The sequence below is a fragment of the Mauremys reevesii genome, linkage group 1, assembly GCF_016161935.1.
Source record: "Mauremys reevesii isolate NIE-2019 linkage group 1, ASM1616193v1, whole genome shotgun sequence".
Lineage (NCBI taxonomy): Eukaryota > Metazoa > Chordata > Testudines > Geoemydidae > Mauremys > Mauremys reevesii.
Window position 1 is genome coordinate 9,875,809 of NC_052623.1, and position 23,445 is coordinate 9,899,253.

The 23,445-nt window shown below is 46.4% G+C and overlaps 2 pseudogenes; both read right to left on the reverse strand.

Moving 5' to 3' along the window:
• Positions 1–921: 921 nt before the first annotated feature.
• LOC120395394 lies at positions 922–5,899 on the reverse strand (annotated as a pseudogene).
• Positions 5,900–13,087: 7,188 nt separating this feature from the next.
• On the reverse strand, positions 13,088–22,222 carry LOC120400285 (annotated as a pseudogene).
• Positions 22,223–23,445: the final 1,223 nt, after the last annotated feature.

The window sequence follows — 23,445 nt, forward strand, 5'->3', positions numbered from 1 at the left end:
GGGTGGAGCCTTGAGGGAAGAAGGGGAGCAGAGGATGGGGCCTCACGGGGGAAGAAGAGGGGCGGGGCAGTGTCACATAGGGGGTGGGGCTCCTGCCTCTATCCCTTTTCTGATTTTGAAAAGGTGGTCACCCTGCAGTGAACGGGCTGGGCTGGGACTGGAGCTGGCTGTGCCTCTGTTGGGGTGCTGAGGTCCGTTTCCATCCCTTTTCATTGTTGGGTCAGCACAAATGGAGGGGAGGAGGAGGGAACCTGCGCCTGAGTTGCTTGACAGGACTGATGTGTGTCATACCCTCACTCACACATGCAGCTCTGCTCTGCTTCTCCTGAGGCGCCTGCATTAATCATGTCTCTGACAGGACTCAGTCACAAACATCTGGCTGAGGGGTTAGGGGAAGGGTGGGTGTCTGTGCCCCTTGAATAGCCCCTGGCCATAGCTGGTGCAGCCCCCATGGATCTTGCAGCACACAGAGCGCTCAGGAAGGGCCAGGACTGTGACAGCAGAACAGCTCTGCTCCGCGAATGTTTAACACAGACGGGACAGTGTCGAGCCAGGGCAATGGGAAACAAAATCCACGTGCCTTCTCTTTATTGACTGTCTTGAGAGGAATTCTGAGGTCTGAGCAGGCACTGATAGGGTTCTTTATGAACAAACATCCAACTAGTCCCCTGGCTCTCAACGAACAAAGTCACTTTGTAAATGCTGCTGCTTGTCTTTGGTCTCCTTCCCCCAGTGCCCTCTCCTCCCTCACCAGCCCATCTACAATTGCTCCAGGCCTTAGACCCCATCTGAACATGTCTCGACATAGTGGAGATCAGGAGCGCATGTTGTCTTGGATTTAAGATTCCAGGATGGAATAGGTGGCCAGTATTTTTCGTCTCCCATGTCATCAGTGCTGGAGCAGGATGATGAACTGACTCTTCACTTGACGAACACCCTGAGTATCCTCGCACGAAGGTGTTTGCTTTTCACGCTGTACACAAGGGGATTAATCAAGGGAGGGACAAGCAGGGAAATGTATCCCAGGAGAATCTGAAGCATGGGAGAAGAGCCCTCCCCAAATCTGTGTAACAGAGACAAGCCAATCATTGGTGTGTAAAAGAGAAGGACAGCACAGAGATGGGACACGCAGGTGTTCAGAGCCCTGAGACTCTCCGCCTGGGACGTGATGCTCAACACTGTTTTGAGGATCATCACATAAGAGAGGAAGATGAGCAGTGAGTCCAACCCCTCTGTCAAGAGAGCAACAGACAAGCCATAGATGCTGTTTACTCTGATATCTGAACAAGCCATCCTTATGACGTCCTGGTTTATGCAGTAGCAATGGGAGAGGACACTGGATCGACAATACTGGAACTGTTGAAGGAGAATAGGGAATGGGAGCATTACAGTTACCCCTCTGAGAACACACACCAGTCCCATCTTACCTATTCTTGGCAGGGTTAAGATGGAAGCATATCTCAGCGGGTCATGGATAGCGATTAAACGGTCAAAGGCCATCAACAAGAGCACAGAGGATTCAATGCATTCAAACATGTGGATGAAGAACAGCTAGGCAAAACAGGCATAGAGGCTGATCTCTCTAGAGTTAAACAAGAATATACGCAGTGCCGTCGGCATGGTGGATATCGATAAGCCAAGATCTGTGATAGCCAACATGGAAAGGAAAATGTACATGGGCTCATGGAGGCTTGGATCTGTTTTTATAATGAACAGAATGACTGAATTTCCTACTATTGAAATAACATACACTAAGCAGAAGGGGACAGAGATCCAGAGATGGACGTCTTCCTGCCCAGGTATCCCGGTGAGCAGGAACACTACAGAGCTGAATTTGGTGTCATTGACAGCTGACATAATGGACTGGGGAGGTCCAAGTAGTTCTGAACTTTCCTTCCTAAAAGGAAAAATGACAGAAGACTGGATGACATTTCTTGAGACACCTTTCTGCTCTCAGTGCAAGTCTAGAGACTCCAAGGAGCTCAAGGAAGATCAGCAAAAACATAGTCTTAGATTTACATGGCAGATAGGCATTGCCAGAGTGGATCAGACCCATAGTCCATGGAGCCTAGTATCCAGTGGCCAGTTCTAGATCCTTCAGAGGAAGTGGAAGACACCCTGCAATAGAGTGCTTTGAAATAATCTGCACACACAAATTTTGTGGTGCAAATCAGGAAAGTTTAGATCTGATTGAAGAGTTTTTGAAACAATCCTCTCTACTCTAATTGTATTTTCAGGTTATCTGTATAAATATCCAGTACCTCGTTGAATGCTGCTAAACTCTTGGCCCCATTGATGCCTTGTGGCTGAGAGTTCCACAATCTATTTCAGCGCTGTGTGATTTTACAATTGTGACTTTCCCACAGACACTCTTTCTGGCCCTCCACCTCTTAATGTGGTCCATTGTATCATGAGATGTGTGTAAACACCTGGCAATTGCATGTGAAAACTTGTAATTGTAGTTATCTGTCCTGCACTGAAGCTATTTATAAATGTGTTCCATTATCTCATTGTATATAATTTTTAAATTTATCTACTCCTGAGAGTCCAAATTAAGCCACTGTCTGTTTGCAGTACATGGGATATATTCTTAGGCACAAGTTCTTAATTCAATAACATTGCCTTGAATGGCATCACCCAGATTTAAATGCATCCGATGAAGTGGGGATTCACCCACAAAAGCTCATGCTCCAAAACGTCTGTTAGTCTATAAGGTGCCACAGGACTCTTTGCTGCTTTTCCAGATTTAAATGTATAAATTCAATCAGAACAGGACTCTTTTAACTTTCCCATATCAACTGCTCCTGGTGATACACTCTGACCCTCAAAAATCCCTCCAAGAGGAACTGAAGTGCTTTGCCTGGCTTATGTTGACTGAATCCAGAGAGTTCAATCATCCTACAGCAGTGGTCGGCAACCTTTCAGAAGTGGTGTGCCGAGTCTTCATTTATTCACTGTAATTTAAGGTTTCGCGTGCCAGTAATGCATTTTAACATTTTTAGAAGGTCTCTTTTTATGTCTATAATATATAACTAAACTCTTGTTGTATGTAAAGTAAATAAGTTTTTTCAAATGTTTAAGAAGCTTCATTTAAAATTAAATTAAAATGCAGATCTCCCCAGACAGGTGGCCAGGACCCGGGCAGTGTGAGTGCCACTGAAAATCAGTTTGAGTGCCACCTTCGGCACATGTGCCATAGGTTGCCTACCCCTGTCCTACAGCCTTCTCTTCATCCTCACAGAACCTTGCTGAGGGCTCTAAAATCTCTCTGCTGTAGATATACCTTAGAGTTCCCGGGCTACTGGCATCTCTTCTCACTCTCTGATCTCTCCCCATGCCATGGTCTGTAGATATTTGGCAAGTGACAAGCTGACACACACAGTTACTTCAGTTGGGTGGATGTGGGGATAATGACACATATGGTTAAATAGTGAAAACACTAGGTTTGCACTATTATCCGTAAGTAAGGAAGTAACTTGAGTGTGCAAGTTGCTTCAGCCATTCTCATGTAAGCAGTAGTGGCTGCAAATTATATACAATCACTATTACACTCCCCTTTCCTGCACCTCAGCTCTACTCTCCTGAAACACAGACCAGTGGTTCTGTTCTCTTATGTCTTTTTGGAAAGTCTTGCACATTTATTGCAAAGGGATTGTGTTCATGACCCTGAATGTAAGTGTTAGAAACAGCTACCGGGCAGTTATGAGGTGGCAGAATCATATAACTCTTCGTTGAACAAAGGGTTAATAGCACAAAGCCATTGCAAACAGTATGTGGAACACTTCTGAAACACTTTCTAAGGCAAAAGGAATTAAGGAGTAAAGTTACCACTGCTCCTTCCTGGAAATATTCCAACAACTCTCCTGCTGGCTTTCGATATACAGGCATGTCACGAAAGTTTGGTTTGTAATATTTGTATTACAATTAAAAGTTTTGTCATAACATTTACACATCTGTATTTTAGTAAACACATGTCCACCATTTATTTCCTCTCTGATCTGCTTTCAGAGATGATTTCTCAGGTTACAGTGGAACTTAAAATGTAGCATCCGTCACCTGGATTTCTTCAGAATCTGAAAAGATTGAATGTCTCAGCCCTCATTCAGTCACTTGTCGTCAAACAAAAGTATTGTAGCCCCTCTGTCCCTGGGTTAATAGCTGACTGGTTCTCCTCAGGTTCTGTTCTGTCAGTCTGCAGCCTGTATCTGGAGTGGTAACAGGCCTTGGGATTAGTATAGAAAATTTTCATTCCCTGAGCTGTCACTCTCTGGTACGTAGAACCCTCAACACCTGTTATTCAGGCACAAAGAGGTTTGCAGGAAGTGGATTTCAAAGTCAAATGCATGAATATTCATGGAAATGGAACTTTATTTCACACAGGAAAGTCATCTATTGCTCTCTCTCTCTCATTCTCTGACTATCTCTGTCCTATATTCCTAAAATATGTAGCACTCTAAAATGGTATTGGGACAGACATGGAGCTGAGATGCCATAATGTATGTGTTGGTTAAACCCAGTTCTTGGGATGTTTGCTTATAGCTATATTGGGTTAACTACTGGGATGTTTGTCTTATGGCTATATTGGGTGAAACCAGTATGGCTCTTCTGAATTTAATATCATGCTGCTGGAAAACAAGAAGGCTGGGAAGGAACAGCTGAAGAAAAAACTTCTCTCAGTAAGTACTTCAGGGAGGATGAGAGACGACACCAGAGCTACAAGCTGGGAAGAGCCTATTTCCAGGCTCTAGCCACGTTACACAGCTTCTTTTGCCAGTTCTGGGAGTCTGTAGAGAGGTGGGGCAGCTGTTGCTAAGAAATTCTTCAGACTGACAGGCACAGACACCACTGGGGAAATCTGAAGGCCCCCAGCCTGTCTAGGTCCCCGTTAGAGTAGTTGGGTTTGGAGTCAGATGCGTTCAGACTGATTTTTGAAAACCCTCTTATTCTCCCATGTTACGTTTTATTCTTACAGTTCACATTATACACCACTTTGGTTCCAGAAGACTGGCTGGTCACTCATCTCACCACTACTCACAGCCTCCCACAGGGAAGAACCATGGGTGCCGAACCCACCCAGATCTGCAGGGTAAGCACAGTCAAGCCGCGATGTGCTGTACCCCTGGGGCCTATCTGAGGGTGGGAGCATCATGGGATGTCATCCCATGAGAGGGAAGGGTACGAGGCCTGACATGTGGCACTCGGAGAGCAGAGAATGAGAAGAGATGCCAGAAGCCCGGGAACTCTAAGGGACATCTACAAGACAGAGATTCTAGAGCCCTCAGCCAGTCAGGAAACAGAAATATGCTCCATCGGACCTTTTACTGCGAGAAAATCAGCTCTGAATTCCTGCATTCGCAATTAACAAGGAGAATAAAACCTTTGAAAATGCATTTGCTGTTTAAATTTCAAGGAGCAAATAAACCTGAGGGTATTGGGGAACAAGTCACTGATATTCTGTGTGGTCTCCTCTCACTCAGCCCCTGGCAGGATCAGGACAGAGCACATGGCACCTCTAGAAATAAGACCCCGTGAGACATCCTGACTCAGTGCTTTGGGGTTTTAACGCTCCGAGCTCATTCTGAATCTCAGATTTCTGTGTAGCTTGAACAACTCACCGAGGACAATGGGCAGATGTAGGGGAGGGGTTCCCAAGCTACCTAGTGCTGCCTGCCTTCCAGCCCTGTCACTGAGTCACCCTAATAGCCCAGCTGAGTCCTCTGCTGCTGCACAGAACATCTGCAAATGGAAACAACCTGCAGCCTTTCCCCTTCACTGCACATTTCAAAGATAATGAAACCTTCCAACGTACCAAATACTGCTAGAAGGGGAGCCACTGACACCAGAGGTCTTCACCCAAAAGGACAAGGATTCATGGAGGAGGTTGCACAGGCAGCAGGCAGTATCTGTTCACATAGGGAGGGAAGTGTCTTTATGAAGCATGCCTGCACATTCCCTTGGGGGCCACTTGGCCATCAGGGAAACTCAGCTGCTTGGCTTCGCGTGCACTAGCACTAACCCCCGTCACAGCCAATAGCAAACTGCAGGAGGCCAAATCACAAGGGATGCCTGGTGATGCTACCCGCCGGGACTGCAGCTCCAGCCCTGCTAGAGAATCTATTTCTGGAATACAGGCTTGTCATCACTGTTTGTATAGTTCTGATTTGTCACATAGATACCTTGGGGGTGGCTGAGTGGTAACAATGATGCTATCACAACTCTGCTCTTGCTGAAATGAGATAAAATAAATTATAATGATACAATAAAATAATAAGAATAGACTATAGGACCAGATTTGTCCCCAGCAGCCCCCTGTCCTGCATTACAAACCCAGGGTGCAGGCCAGGGAAGGGAGATTCCACAAGGATCCCTTGGATCATTCCAATAGGAAAGGTCCCTTCTCTTCTTCCTGAGGAATGAAAAGGGACCCAGGATCCAGGGATTCCACCAGTTGTGGGGTTTGCCCAAGGAAGTTTTTCCTTATTATTATGTGCCATGCATTTTCCAGTGTGGCTGAGGAGGCAGTATGTGGTGCTCATCTTCCTGGGTTCATCATTAACTCCCTGGAGTCCATGTAGATTACTTATAAATTCAGGAAGCTTAATAACACAGACCACTGTGACAGATTGTCACCCCAGGAGTGTAGTCTGGGAGCCATGGGAACCGATGTGCCCCTTATCCCTCCAGCTGGTCTGGCCAATCTTACACTACTTTTGTGGTAACACAGCCAGCCTGTGCAATCTCTGTTATCACCCAGCATGACAGCAAGTGGTGCCACACACCCAGCTGAGCTGCCTGAGTGCTTTACCTAAGCCACTCCAAGACAAGCAGGAGAGAACAGCCAATTTCCAAGCTCCCCTGCCTTGCACCCTTGCTGGAGTACAACCCAAAATTATACTATCTTGCACTGCAAAGGACTTTGTACCATGTAAGCTCATTAATTAAAGTCACTTTTCCCACTGATGTGGGAAAAATACGCAACAGCATTTGTACACAGAACTGAGATTTTTGCCAGAGACGTACTGGTAAAGATAAAGCATAAAACACATTTATTAACTACAAAAAACATGGATTTGAAGTGATTATAAGTGATAGCCTGAGACCATCACTTCCAGCAGGCCAGTCTTTCTGACTCAGGTGTTTTGAGGAGATCTCTTGTGTAGGGAGTGAGTCCAAGAAATGATGTCACTCCCAACCTTATATAGTTTTTCCATAGGGTGAGGACCTTTTGTTTTGAGACAATTTCCCAGCCCAGAGTGTTGAAAAATAAACAGAGCTGTGGACTGAGCCTAATAAATTATATAGATAGGATATGAATTGTCAGTTTGTCACCCTGATTGATGATACAAGCAGTCCACAAAGTTTTAATACACAGGCTAGAAATCCCTTTAGCCTGGGTCCAACACTTCGCCCAGTTTAATCTTTGTTACTCAGGTGTATCCAGGAGTTATTTTGTGTGGGGAGTGAGGCCAAGAGAGGATGTCACTCCCTGCCTCATATTGTTTTTCCATATAAGAGGAACCCTTTGTCTCAAGCCAAGTTCCCAGCCCAGTCTGTGGAAAAATATGTGTACCAAAATGGAGTTCAGTGTCATGTGATCTGGTCCTAATATATCTCTAACTTCGGGTACAAAAATGATACATGCACACACATAGGATAATCATATTCAGGAAATCATAACTTTTCAAATGATACCTCGCAAGCCATATATTGTACCAGATGCTTCATAATTATGTCATATTTATACCCCTATGATGAATATGGATGCAGCATCATAACGTCCTCTATTGACACCTGAATGTGCAACAGTTCCTCATATGTGTCACCTAAAAAGAATGGCTCAGTTTTGGGAATCTTCCTCACATCCTCTGCAGTGATGACCAATTCAAAGGCTTCATTTAACCTCTCTGTAACAGCCTAATCTTCCTTGACAGCTCCTTTATGACCTCATCGTCCAGTGGTCCCATTGATTGTTTGACAGTCTTACTGCTTCTCACATACTTTGAAAAAAAATTGCTGTTATTTTTTGTTTCATTTGCTAGTTGTTTTTCAGATCATTTGAACTCATTACGCAGTATCGCGAAGCCTCATTCAACAAGTATAAGTCACTCCCCCAAAAACCATGAGATTGGTTTAGAAGTAATGAGATACGTTAATGTGGAGTTCATTTTTATTTGCCTTTGGTTTACGAGCCTTTGGGGTCAGCTGCTTTAGATTTTCTAAAGGGACGTCAAGTGATAAAAAAAATAATCATGATTTAATCATGCAATTAAAATAATTGTGATTAATAACACAGTTAATTGCACTGTTAATAATACACTATCATTTATTTAAATATTTTGCATGTTTTCTACATTTTCAAATGTATTGATTTGAATTACGACACAGAATACAAAGTGTACAGTGGTCATTTTATATGTATTTTTGATTACAAGTACTGCACCATAAAAGAACAAAAGAAATAATATTTTTAAATTCACCTAATACTGGTACTTAAGTACAATCTCTTTATCATGAAAGTTGAACTTACAAATGTAGAATTATATGTAAAAACTTTAATTCAAAAATAGAACAATGTAAAATTTTATAGCCTGCGAGTCTACTCAGTCCTACTTCTTGTTCTGCCAATAGCTCAGACAAACAAGTTTGTTTACATTTGCAGGGGATAAAGCTGCCCGCTCCTTGTTTACAATGTCACCTGCAAGTGAGAAGAGGTGTTCACATGCCACTGTTATAGCTGGCATCACAATATATTTACATGCCAGATGCGATAAAGTTTCTTATATCCCTTCATCCTTCAACGACCATTCCAGGGGACATGCGTCCATGCTGATGATGTGTTCTGCTCAATAATAATCCAAAGCATTGCAGACGAACGCATGTTCATTTCCATTATCTGAGTCAGATGCCACCAGCAGAAGGTTGATTTTCTTTTTTGGTGGTTCGGGTTCTGTAGGTTCCACATTGGAGTGTTGCTCTTTTAAGACTTGTGAAAGCATGCTCCTCACCTCTTCCCTCTCAGATTTTGGAAGGAACTTCAGATTCTTAAACCTTGGGCTGCATGCTGTAGTTATCTTTAAAAATCTCATATTAGCGCCTTCTTTGTGTTTTTTGAAATCAGCAGTGAAAGTGTTCTTAAAATGAACCACATGTTCTGGGTCATCATCCAAGACAGCTATAACATGAAATATATGGCAGAATGCGGGTAAAACAGAGCAGGGGACTTATAATTCTCCCCCAGGGAGTTCAGTCACAAATTTAGTTAACACATTATTTTTTTCACTAGTGTCATCAGTATAGAAGTACGTCCTCTGCAATGGTGGCTGCAGCATCAAGGGGCATACAAATGTTTAGCCCATCTGGCATATAAGTACCTTGCAACGCTAGCTACAAAAGTGCCATGCAAATTCCTCTTCTCACTTTCTGGTGACATTGTAATTGAGGAGCAGGCAGCATTATTGCCTGTAAATGTAAAGAAACTTGAACAAGAACTGGGACTGAGTGAACTTGTAGGCTCTGGAGTTTTATGTTGTTTTGTTTTTGAAAGCAGTTATTTAACAAATAAAATCTACATTTGTAAATTGCACTTTCACAACAAAGAGATTATACTACAGCACTTGTATGAGGTGAATTGAAAACTACAGGTTTTTTTGTTTATTATTTTTACAGTGCAAATGTTGGCAATCAAAAATAACACGCACTTTGATTTCAATTACAACACACAATACAATATATGTAAAAAGTAGAAAAACATCCAAAATATTTGCTAAATTTCATTTGGTGTTCTATTGTTTAACAGTACAATTAAAACTGTGATTAATTGTGATTATTTTTTATACCCAATTAATTTTTTGAGTTAATCGTTTGTGTTGACTGTGATTAATCAACAGCCCTAGTTTTCTAGCTTTTCTGCAATTCACTTTGAAAAAGAAACGTTTTTTAAAGAAAATTGAAAGCTGAGATTCTCCACGCAGTGTCTTGGTTCCAGAACTTGGGGCATTAAGAAATACAGGCAACAGTGCAAGACTCCCAATGAAATCCCAGGAGCTGTCATTGCTGGCCATTTCTCAAGCGGCACACCCACAAACAAAAGTACTGAGGGTTAGTTAGTCGATATTTCTGGTCACATAGTCCATCAGTGGCAGAGACGCTGTGTTCCTCTGCAGTGGGCTACAAAGCCTCCAGTTGTAAGAAACGGGGTTATACCAGCTGGATATAGCAGTGGCTGTCTTGGAGAATCACTGGTTCCTGCGGCACAGCTCAGAGGGTCTCTTCCTCTTGTTCAGACATGAGACAGGCACATGCTGGGTAAGCAAGGCCATGCACAGTCTTAATAGAAAGGAGTGTGACCAAAGCCCAGCTCCAGTTGCCTGCTCCTAGCTCTCTATTGGGTCCAAACAACCCCCTGCCCGCCCACAGGTCTGGAAGGGACCTCCTGGTTTCCAGAGCCCAGGCCCCTGCTATCAAAAGTGACCCCGGCATATCACCCACTGCATAAATCTTTCTAGCTCCATGTTCAAATGAGCTGGGTTGTTTGCCCCTCACTGCTGCTGTTGAGAGGCTGTTCCAGAACCTCCCTGTTCTAATGGTCAGAAACCTCCTTCTCCTTCCCAGCCTCACTTTGCTCCAGGCCAGTTTGTTCTTGTGCCAACACTGTCCTTTACTTCTGCTCCCTCCTTGGTGTTTCCACCCCTGCTCCCACGATGTCTTTATAGAGCAATCTGATCCCTGCTCAGCCTGCATTTTCTTAGACTAAACCAGCCAAGCTTTTTCAGTCTCTATATAAGACAGCTTCTCCATTTCCCTCACCATCCTAGGAGTCCTTCTCCACACTATTCCAGTTTCATCTTTCTTGAATACAAGTTACCAGAATTTCACATAGTTTGTCACAGCCGGTCTCAACAGTGGCTTGTGTAAGGATGCTAATACCTCCCAGTCTCACCTGACACATTCTAGGATCTCCTTTGCTTTGTTCACAGCCGCATCACATCAGTGGCTCACAGTCATCCTGGGACTGACTAATAGGTCCAGGTCTTTCTCCTCCTCTGTTATTTCCAACTTACCCTCGGCTGTATAAACAGGGGCGTAGTGCGTAGATGCAGGGCAGATTGAGAGCTGACTTGATGACAGTGTGCAAGAACGTTCACACAGACGAAATACCAGCTACTAACGGGTTCTTTAATCTTACAGGCAAATGTATAACTTGAATGAATGACAGGAAACTGAAGCCAGACAAAAAAACAATTTGGAAATGAGGCACACATTTTTAACAGCAAGGGTGCTTAACCAATGGAACAAACTCCTAAGGGAGGTGTGGGATTCTCCTGATACCTCCAAACAAAGACTGGCTGCCTTCCTGGAAGAGATGCTTTAGAGGAACAAAAGTGATGTCTTAGTCAAACACAAGTCATTGGGCTCAATACAGGGGTAACTGGTTGAAAGTATATACCTGTGCTATACAGGAGGTCGAACTAGACCAATGGCTCTCAACGTATTTGATCATGCCCTCCCCCTGCCCCCCTCCTTGTGTCAGTAATAGTTTACGCCCCTGCCACACAAATACATATACTGATATATGTGGGGCAGGGCTTCAAAAAATTACTTTGGCTTTTTTGTTTTTCACTTGATTTTTGTTGTTGTTGCATGAATGAGCCAATGGTCCATTGGAATAAGAGCAAAAACAAAATTGTGGTCCCTGCTTACAACAAAATGTCTTTGCAAACGGATTCTTGTGCAGATGTCAATGACTTTGTATAATTCTATTCAAGCTTAACAGAAATCCATCAAAATGCACCATGCTACATAGAGTGAAATGAACAGCACGGTCTGAGAACCTGATCTGTCTGGAGGAATCAGCTTTGCTAGTTATTCATTGCTGGGGGTAAAATTTGTACTGAAAGTTTTATTTTCCTAAAGCTTCTCTCTCTCTCTCACCCTCACCCACCCACACACACCCCGAATACATTCTGCACCACCAGGGTGGCCTGCCCCTCAGTTTGAGAAGCTCTGGACTATATGTTCTAATGGCTCCTCCTGGCCTTAAATTCTGTGACTCTGTGAGTCATTGTCTTTAATGGATAATCATCTTGGCTGCAACTTGAACAAGTTGCTCCTCTGAATGCTCATGTGAATTCAGCGAGGATGTATAACTCCTGCAAATGAACTGTAAAAAAATGAACTTGCAAATGAACTGCAACGACTTACTCTCACCTGGAGTACTTAAAACAAGAGCCCCCTTTGAGGATTCACATTAATTCAGTCTTCTCTAAAACACAAGGACTCCTACCTTACGACCCCATCCTCCTCCTTTACTCAGGAGCCCCCGACCAAACTCCTTTTTGGGGTGAGTATTGGTGCAGTCTTGCCACAACTCCTGCTCATTTTCCCCAGGGCCCCCGCCCTCTGTCCCATCTCTTCCACTAGGCCCTTCCCCCTACTTCTCCACTTCCGCTGAGCCTCTGCCCCCCCGGTTGGGCCATGGTAAGAAGTACCACAGGAGCCCAGGCTGCTGTGGGGAGACCCAGACTGTGTGCTCAGACTAGGAAGGCATCCAGTCTGTGAAAGAAACTTATTGAAACTTCTCTGAGGGTGAGATTTTATCTGTATTCAGTTTTATTACTGTATTAGGCTTAGACTTGCAGGTTTTATTTTATTTTACTTGGTAATTCACTTTGCTCTGTCTGTCACTAATTGGAACCACTTAAATCCTACTTTCTGTATTTAATAAAATCACTTTTTACTTATTAATTAACCCAGAGTGTGTATTAATACCTGGGGGGGGGGGAGGTACAGCTGTGCATATCTCTCTATCAGTGTTATAGAGGGCGAACAATTTATGAGTTTACCCTGCATAAGCTTTATACAGGGTAAAACAGATTTATTTGGGTTTAGACCCCATTGGGAGTTGGGTATCTGAGTGTTAAAGACAAGAACACTTCTTAAGCAGCTTTAAGTTAAGTCTGCAGCTTTGGAGCACATGGTCCAGACCCTGGGACTGTGTTGGAGCAGACTGGTGTGTCTGTCTCAGCAAGACAGGGTGCTGGAGTCCCAAGCTGGCAGAGTAAGCAGGGGCAGAAGTACTCTTGGCAGATCAGTTGGCAACCCCAAGGGGGTTTCTGTTATCTAACCTGTCACAGTACGCTCTGATTATCCTTGCACGAAGGTGTTTGCTTTTCATGCTGTACACAATTGGGTTCATCAGGGGCGGGACGAGCATATAGATATAACCAAGGAGAATCTTAAGCAAGGGAGAAGAGTCCTCCCCCAATCTGTGTATCACAGACAGCCCGGTCATTGGCGTGTAGAAGAGCAGGACGGCGCAGAGGTGGGAGATGCAGGTATTCAGGGCCCTGAGGCACTCCGTGGGACGTGATCCTCAGCACTGTTTTGAGGATCATCACATACGAAAGAAAGATGAGCAGCGAGTCCAGTCCCACAGTCAAGAGTGAAAGAGACAAGCCATAGATGCTGTTTACTCTGATATCTGAACAAGCCATCTTCATGACGTCCTGGTTTATGCAATAGCAATGGGAGAGGACATTGGATCGACAGTATCGTAACCGTTGAAGGAGAAAAGGGAGTGGGAGTATCACAGCCACCCCTCTTAGTGCAAATGCCAGTCCCATTTTGCTTATTCTTGGCAGAGTTAAGATGGAAGCATATCTCAGTGGGTCATGGATCGCGATGAAGCGGTCAAAGGCCATTAACAAGAGCACGGAGGATTCAGTGCATTTAAGCAAGTGGATGAAGAATAGTTGGGCAAAACAGGCATCGTGGCTGATCTCCTTAGAGTTAAACAAGAATATACCCAGTATCGTCGGCATGGTGGCTATCAATAAGCCTAGGTCTGTGATGGCCAACATGGAAAGGAAAATGTACATGGGCTCATGGAGGCTTGGATCTGTTTTTATAATGAACAGAATGACTGAATTTCCTACTACAGAAAGAACATACATTAAGCAGAAGGGGACAGAGATCCAGAGATGGACGTCTTCCTGCCCAGGTATCCCGGTGAGAAGGAACACTGCAGAGTTGAATTTGGTGTCATTGACAGCTGACATCATGTACTGGGCAGGTCCGAGGAGTTCAGAACTTTCCTTCCTAAAAGGAAAAAGGACAGGAGACTAGATGATAATTAATGACACTTCTTTCTGTTCTCAGTTCAAGTCTAGAGACTCCCAGGAGTTCAAGGAAGATCAGCAAAAACATAGTCTTGGATTTACACAACTAATAGAAAGATAGGCATTGCCAGAGTGGATCAGGCCCATAGTCTATCTAGCCTAGTATCCAGTGACCAGTTTCAGATGTTTCAGAGGAAGTGGAAGACACCCTGCAATATGGAGCTTTGAAATATCCTGCACCCACTAGTTAGACAAATGTTGTGGTGCAAAACAGGAAGATTTAGAATTCATGAAAGAGTTTTTGTAACAATTCTTACTATTCTAATTGGATTTTCAGGTTACCTATATAAACATCCCGTCCCTCTTTGAATCCTGCCAAACTCTTGGCCCATTGACATCTTGTAGCTGGGAGTTCCATCGTCTACTTGAGCGCTGTGTGATTTTACAATTGTGAATTTCCCACAGACGCTCTTTCTGGCCCTCCACTTCTGAGTGTGGCCCATTGCATCATGACACGTGTGTAAATACTTGGCAAGTGCATGGGGAAAATTGTAATTGTATTTATTTGTGCTGCACTGAAGCTATTTATAAACATGTTTCATTGCCTCATTGTATATCTTTTTTTTTTTTTTTCTCCGCTTCTGAGAGTCCAAATTAAGTCACTGCCTCTTTGCAGTACATGAGATACATTCTTAGGCATAAGTTCTGAATTCAATAGAATTGACTTGAATGGCATCACTCCAGGTTTACATGTATAAATTCAATCAGAACAGGAGTCTGTTAACTGTCTCTTACCAAATGCTCCTGGTAATACACTCTGACTCCCAAAAATCCATCCAAGGGGAGCTGAAGTGCTTTTTCTGGGCTATGTAGACTGAATCCAGAGAGTTCAATCATCCTACAGCCTTCTCTTCATCCTCACAGGACCTGCATCCTCTCCCCATGCAATGATCTGTAGCTTTTGGCAAGTTAAAAGCTAACACAGATAGTTACTTCAGTTGAGAGGATGTGGGGTTAGCGTGACATATGGGTGAATAGTGATAACACTAATAACCGATTGAGTGTGCAAGTTACTTCAGCCATGCTCGTGTAAGCAGTGATGGGCATAAATTACATACAACCACTATTTCACTCTCCTTTCCTGCACCTCAGCTCCACTCTGCTGAAACACGGACCAACGATTCTGTTCTCTCATGACTTTTGGAAAGTTTTGCCTAGATATTGCTGAGGGATTGTGTTCTTGACCCTGAATGTAAGTGTTATAAACAACTCCTGGTCAGTTACCAGGTGACGAAATCATACAGCTGTTCACTGAAAAAAGGGTTAATAGCACAAACCCATTGCAAACAGTATGTGGAGCACTTCTGAAATACTTTCTAAAGTGAAAGCCATTAAGTAATAAAGTTACCATTGGTCCTTCCTGTAGGGATTCCAACAACTCTGCTGCTGGCTTTCAATATACCGGCATGTCATGGATGTTTGGTTTCTAATATTTGTATTACAATGAAAAGTTTTGGCATAACATCTATACATCTGTACTTTCGTACACACATCTTTCCTCTCTGATCTTCTCTCAGAGATGATTTCTCAGGTTAGAGTGGGACTTAAAACTCTGATCTGGATTTCTTCACAACCTGAAAAGATTGCAGTGTCTCCACCCTCATTCAGTCACTTCTCAGCAAACAAAAGTCTAATAGCTCCTCTGTCCCTGAGTTAATAGCTGACTGGTTCTCGTCAGGTTCTGTTCTGTCAGTCTGCAGTGTAGCCTGTATCCGGAGTGGTAACAGGCACTGGGATCAGTATATATCTCACTCTCTAGTACATAGTAACTACAGCACCTGTTATTTAGGCATGAGGAAGGTTTTCAGGAAGTGGATTTCAAAGTCAAATGCATGAGTATTCATGGAAATGGACCTTCATTTCACACAGTAAAGTCGTCTATTGCTCTCTCTCTCTCTCTCTCTGACTGTCTCTGTCCTGTATTCATAAAATCTGTAGCACCCAGGAACCATATTGGGACAGACATGGAGCGGAGCTGCCATAAAGAATGTGCATATTAAGGCCAGTTCTTGGGATGTTTGCTGTATAACTATATCGATTTAACTAGTGATATGTTTACATGATGGCTATATTTGGTGAAATGAGTATGGCTTTTCTTAGTTTAATAGACTACTGGAAAACAAGCAGGAAACAAAGCAACAGCTCAAGAAAAAAACATCTCTCAATAAGTACTTCAGGGAAGTTGAGAGACCACACTGGAACTACATGCTGGGAATAGCCTACTTCCGGGCCCCAGCCACATTACACAGCGTGTATTGCCAGTGCTGGGAGTCTGTCCAGATGTGGGGCAGCTGTTGCTGAGAGGCTGTTCAGACTGACATGCACAGACACTGCTGGGGAAATATGAAGCCTCTCTGACTGCCTGTGCCCCTGTCAGAGTGGGGGGGCTTGGGGTCACAGACAAATACTGACTGTTGTTGGAAAACCTTCTTATATCTCCATTTTATGCTTTATTCCTACTGTTCAGATTATTTTGAATTTTGGTTCATGGCAGGCTGGTCACTGGTCTCACCACTGCTCACAGCCTCCCAAAGGGAAGAACCGCAGGTGCCAAACCCACTCTGACCTGCTGGATAAGCACAGTTGAACCACAGTGGGCTGCAGCCCAGAGCTCAGTCTGAGGGTGGGAGAATGGCACGATTCCACCCCATGAATGGGCATGTACGGGGAGACTTTGGCCAGGGCCGTCCTTAGGCATAGGCAGAATAGGCAGCCGCCTAGGGCACCACTAGGTCTGGGGGCACTGCTCTGCCGAGCCCGGACAGATGGGAAGCAGTGGAGCATGTAAGAGCAGGCTGCTGGGTCCTAGAGAGAGCCGAATGCAGCACAGGCTAAGGGAGGTGATGGGCTGCTGGGGTCTCTGGGAAGGGTGGGGAGGTAGGGGTTGGGGAAGGAGCTCACCTGTGAGTGTGACTCTTCCACACCCCGCCCGGCTGAGGCAGGCTCTGCGGCTCTGGAACCAGTATCCTTTGTTATCCCCCATAACATCCATTCTTCTCCCCCCCATCCCCATGGAGCACCCCTCCTCCTCCCTCCTCCCCAGGAGCATCCCTCTCTCTCCTCCCTCCCCTCCGTCAGGGCTGGGTTGGGTGAGGTGCTGGGGGCTAGGTGGGGGGAGGAGGCTGGCTGCCTGCCTGCTGAGGAATGAAAGTGAAAGTAACTCACTTCCTGGCAGTGAGCCAGGATTGGAATATCACACAGGGCTGGGCTGGGGTTAGCCAGATGTGTGAAAAATCAGGACAGGGGGTTGGGGTAGGGTGAGCAGATATCCCTATTTTATAGGGCCAGTCCCAATTTTGGGGTCTTTTTCTTATATAGGCTCCTTTTACCCCCACCCCGTCCTGATTTTTCACACTTGCTGTCTGGTCACTCTAGGTGGGGGTAATTGGTGCCTATATAAGACAAAGCCCCAAATATCGGGACTGGCCCTATAAAATCAGGACATCTGGATCTGGGCACCCTATCTGGGGAGCGCCTCTCTCCTGGGCTGGCAGCTGCCAGCGATCCATCTCATCCGGGGGGAGCTGCACTGGGCAGGATTAGCTGCTGTGGCTCCATGGGTGACCTGTCCCTGGGATCAGATGCTGTGCTAACTTCACCATGGTCCGTAAGGCTGGTGGTGGTGCCCATTGGCGTGTGATTGGACCTGAGGGTTTGCTGCTGCTGTTGCCACTCTGCACCCCAAGAGGTGGATTTTGGGGTCTACTGCAGCTGTTGGACCAGCAGGCTGGGGGGTGAGCCAAGCATGAAAGCAGTACTGTGTTGCCATTTAGATTGTGATTTAACAACTTTGTTTGCCAAAAATTCTTGCTAACAATCCTGAATCCAATTTCAATATTTTTTTTTAATCAATCTTAGCCAAAAACAGAAAATTAAGTTGTTGACAACAGGGCCGCCCAGAGGGGGGGGGCAAAGGGGGCAATTTGCCCCGGGCCCCGGGCTCCGCAGGGGCCCCCAAGAGAAGAGCAGAGGCTCCCGCCTCCGCCCCTCTCCTGGAGCCTCAGCGCATCAAGCGCCGAGTCTCCGGCCGAGCCCCTGAGTCCCGCCCCGATCCGAGCCGCGTGGTGAGGGGGCGGGGCTGGGAGCTCCAACGGGGCCTGAGCCCTGCCCCGCTCAGAGCGCCATGGGGAGGGGGCGGGGCAGCTGCCTCCGCTGGGCGTGGAGCTCACAGCCCCGCCCACTCACCACGCGGCTCTGAGCGGGACGGAGCTCAGGCCCCGCCGGAGACGCGCTCGGGTAAGAGGCGGCGGGGGGGAGCGGGACGGGACCCGCCGCCGCTGCGCAGCCCGGTCTTCGGCGGCGGGGGGCCCCGTCTGGTCCGGGACCCGCCGCCGAAGTGCCCGAGGCCCGCGGCGGGACCCCCGCCACGGGTATCGCCGAAGACCGGGCTGCGCTTCGGCGGCGGGTCCGCTTCGGCGGTAATTCGGCGGCGGGGGGCTCCCGCCGCGGGTCTTCAGGGCACTTTGGCGGCGGGTCCCGGAACGGAAGGGCCCCCCGCCGCCGAAGACCCCGGGCCCCCGGAATCCTCTGGGCGGCCCTGGTTGACAATTATTAGTGACAGGTTTGGTTTGAGGCAGGGAGTGGGCCAGTTTTCATCAGAGAAACAAAAAATGTTGACTGACTTTCCTATAGCCTGTTACTCCTGATAAGAGCCCTCCAACAACTGTAATATGCTCATTTCCTTACTAGTGTATAAAGCAGGGATCGGCAACCTATGGCACATGCGCCAAAGGTGGCAGGTGAGCTGATTTTTGATGGTACGCAGCGGCAGGCTGAGCGGCTCAGCCCATCACTGCTCTGGGGTTCCGACTGCTGCCCTATTGCCAGCTGGGATACCGGCCGTCAGCCCCACTCAGCACCTGCTGCTGGCCTGGGAACCCCAAGGAACCCCAGGCTGGCAGCGGGCTGAGCAGGCCGGCTGAACCACTCAACCTGCTGTCAGCCTGGGGTTCCATTCATTCAGCCAGCAGCGGGCTGAGCAGGGCTGGTGGCGGGCTGAGCAGGGCCGGTGGAGGGTTGAGTGGCTCAGTCTGCTGCCAGTCTGGGGTGCCAGCAGCACTCAGCCTGCTGCTACTCTGGGGTTCCGGCTGCCAGCCCCTTGCCAGTCAGGAGCCCAGCCGCCAGCCCCACTCTGCCTCCTGCCAGCCTGGGTGAGCAGAATCCCAGGCTGGTAGCGGGCTGAGGGGGGTTGGCGGCCGGGATCCTGGCTGGCAGGAGTTGGTGGTCAGAACCCCAGACCAGCAGTGGGCTGAGCAGAGCCTGGGATCCTTGTCTAGGGTTCCAGCCACCAGTCCCACTCAGCCCGCTGCCGGTCTGGGGTTTCATTTACTCAGCTGGCAGTGGCCTGAGCAGGACCGGTGGCCAGGACCTCAGATAATAACAATAGTTTATTTATATAATATAGACATAGAGAGAGACCTTCTACAAACGTTAAAATGTATTACTGGCACGAGAAACCTTAAATTACAGTGAACTTGGCACACCACTTCTGAAAGGTTGCCGACCCCTGGTATAGACTGACCATATGTTGTACTAAGATTCTCCTGCATTTTTTTTTCCTGTGAGTCAGTATAGCTTTTGCCAGCCCAGAAGTTGGGCAGCCAATGTTTTACGTTTTCACAATGTTTTCTCCAACTTTCATAAAGTAAATACATAGTTAATATGAGTTAAAAAGGCCAGGGACACTTCCTTGTGAAGAATCTGTACAGCAGATCATGCTAGAGCTGTGAAAATGTCAGTTTTTGATGGAACTTTAGAGGCAGTGATTTATCATGTATTTTATCATGTGAATGTGCTGCTATTGCTAATGTCTTTCCAAACAAAAATAAGGTACAATAGGACTTCTGTAACATTTCTGTGCTACCTTAATCTAGATGAGATGATTCTGGGCTGACTTCATTTTGGTCACTTTGTGCTTTACCTAGCAGTAAAACTAGGGTTATATTTTCCCACTGTTTGGAAACCCAGCTTGTTAAACTGATTTTGCAGCCAAAAAAGCCAGAAAGATTGCTTTTAATTAAAAACAAATCTTTGTTTCAATAACTCTTCATATAAATTTCCAATAAAATGTTGACAAATTAACAAAATTATATTATTTGCATCATTCTGTCAAATCAGAATTTTTTCTATAGGGCTACTTCTTTAGTGCTAGTGCATCAGCATTACAGTGTGCTTAATTAAGTTAAACTGGTTTTAATAACGTGAATGTGGCAAGTTTTCCAATACTGTATGCCTATATTTGTGTTGCTAAGAGCAGATCAGGCACAGGGGCACCAGTTTAATAATCTCACCTAGGGCACCAGAAATCCTAAGGACGGCCCTGACTTTGGCAAACCAGTAAAGTGCCTGAAACCACTATGGCTTATTGCTAAAGACAGCCTAGTCAGCAAGCTGTTAAAAGCAAGTCTCAGCTTGTCCAAGGCAGGAGGGGAGCGGGGTTTTGGGTGTCACCGAAAGGGCCGCTTGACCCCACATCCTCCCTGATAAGAATTTTGTGTTAAAACTGCTGATACATGCATTTTCAAAGAGTAGGATGTGCCCCAGGAATGTCTATTGGGGTCTCAAGGCTGCAGGCTCTGGAAAAACCCACATCTGGTTAATCAATAAGCAGAAGGAACCTCTTTCTCAATCATTAAAACTGATTACTTAACAAGGTTTCTTTAACTACTAATGTATAAATAAGGGGAAAAAGCTTGAGACAGGTGGGTCTCGTTTCGGGACTGGCCTCTCCCTCTGGATGCATCTTCTGTTCCCCAGCAGCAGATGGGCTGCCGTTGTATCACTCGAAAGCCACACTCAGCTTTGGTAATTTTCAAGGGTTGGGGGTGTTTTATTAACTTGTTGCAGACGTGTGTAAGTGCTTGAGACTAAGTAAAGTTTAGCTATAAGTGAAAGCACTCTTGCGTTGTCCTGTTTGTGCCAGCCCTTTATCGGTCAGATGGCCGTGTCTCCCCTGATTTATTTCCTGACACCTCCTCGCACAGAGTAAAGTTACCAAGAGCTTTGGGTTGAAAGAACCCCGGGTAACAGGCAGGGTACGAGGCCTGATGTCTTTCACTCAGAGACCAGAGAGGGAGCAGAAATGCAGGTAACTGTAAAGGGTATCTACTGTGTAGAAGTGTTGGAGCCTTCAGCAAGTCAGGAAATAGAAATATGCCTCATCAGACCTGTTGCCACAGAGCAACACATCTCTGAATTCCTGTATTCACAATCGAGCCAGAAAATAAAACCTTTGAAAATTATTTGCTGATTATATTTCCAGGAGCAAATAAACCTGAGGCCATTGGGGAAGTAGTCAATGATATTCCTCGAGGTTTCCTCTTGCTCAGCCCTGGGCAGGATCGGGACCAGAGCACATGGCACCTCTAGAAATAGGACCCCTTGAGAAATCCTGACTTGGGGCATCGGGGTTGTAGCACTCTGACCTTGCTTTGAATGTCAGATTTCTGTGTAGCTTGAATAACCCACCGTGGAGCATGTGCAGATGTAGGGGAGGGGGTCCCAAGCTACCTAGTGTTGCCTGTCCTCCAGCCCTGTCACTGAGTGACTCAGAAAGCCCAGCTGAGTCCTCTGCTGCTGCACAGAATCTCTGCAAATGAAACAGCTTTCAGCTTCTCCCCTTCATATTGCATTTTAAAGTGGAATCTGCCAACTTACCCAAATCCTGCTAGAAGGGGAGCCGCTGACAGTACAAGTCTTCGCCGCAAAGGACAAGGAGTCATCGGTGATGTTGCACAGGCAGCAGGCAGTATCTGTTCAGACAGGGAGGCAGGTGTCTTTATGAAGCATGTCTGCACATTCCCTTGGGGGCCACTTGGCCATCAGGGAACCTCAGCTGATTGGCTTAGTGTGCATCAGCTTTAACCCTGTGACAGCCAATACAAACTTCAGAAGGCCAATTAACAAGGGATGTGTGGTGATCCTACCCAAGTGGACTGCAGCGCCAGCCCTGCTGCAGGCTCTATTCCTGGAATCCAGGCTTGTCTTCACTGTTCATGTGGTTCTGATTAGTCACAGGGCTACCTCGAGAGTGGCCTAGTGGTAATGGTCATGATGTCACAGCTTTGATCTTGCTGAAATAAAATAAATAATAATAATAATAGTAGTAGTAGTTATAATAATAATTAATAATTATATAGGACCAGACTTTTCTAGGCAGCCACTTTTCTGCATTACAAACCCAGGGAACAGCCAGGGAAGGGAGATTCCACAAGGCTCCATACAAGGAAATTTCTCTTAGATCATTCCAGGAGGGGAGGTCCCTTCCCTTCTCCCTGAGGAATGAAAAGGGGGACCCAGGATCCTGGGATCCCCAAAGTTATGCACAGATCTCAGTGATCCACTGCTAGCTAGGCCCACCCACCCCCCCAGTCTCTGTGCCTCTACAACTGCAATAGGATACTCCCCAGCTCCCTGCTAGCACAGGTTCATCAGAGATGTGCTACCAGGGCCTGTTACAGTAGGAACTGCCTAGAGGATCTGGTGAAGGGATGTTTTACAAGGCGGAGGGGGCTGTACAGAGATGAGAAGGCTGGGTAGAGGATCTACACAATATCTGCACAATATCTTAGCCATAGACTGGGCGGGAGGTTTCTACCTTTCCATATACAGAGTGAAGCCATAAACTCAGTCAGTGCAACCTTCCAAGGAAGAGGAAGATGAAAACAGGGCCGCACAAAGCGGGTGGGGGGGAAGTGGGGCAATTTGCCCCAGGCCCCGCAGGGGCCCCGCGAGCCCTGGCCGAGAATCTCTTCCCTGGCTAGAGGCGCCGTTTTAATTTTTACTCACTCGGCGGCAGTCTGGGTCTTCAGCGGCACTTCAGCAGCAGGCCCTTCACTCGCTCTGGGTTTTCGGCAGCACTTCAGCCGGCGGTGGGTCCTTCAGTGCTGCTGAAGACGCAGAGCAAGTGAAGGACCCGCCGCTGCAGACTCGGAGCCGCAGCAGGTGGTGCCTTTTTTTATGTCCACTCTCCTGCTTTGCCCCAGGCCCCCTGAATCCTCTGGGCGGCCCTGGATGAAAAGCCTCCAGTTTCTCTTGGGGATCCAAAGTGTCAGCTCTGTAAACCAAAGCTTCTGCCTATCTATCCCACATTGGGGTGTACTGCACCCTCAGCAAGTTTGCGGATGATACTAAGCTGGGGGGATAGGTAGATGCACTGAAGGGTCGGGATAGGGTCCAGAGTGACCTAGACAAATTGGAGGATTGGGCCAAAAGAAATCTGATGAGGGTCAACAAGGAGAAGTGCAGAGTCCTGCATTTATGATGGAAG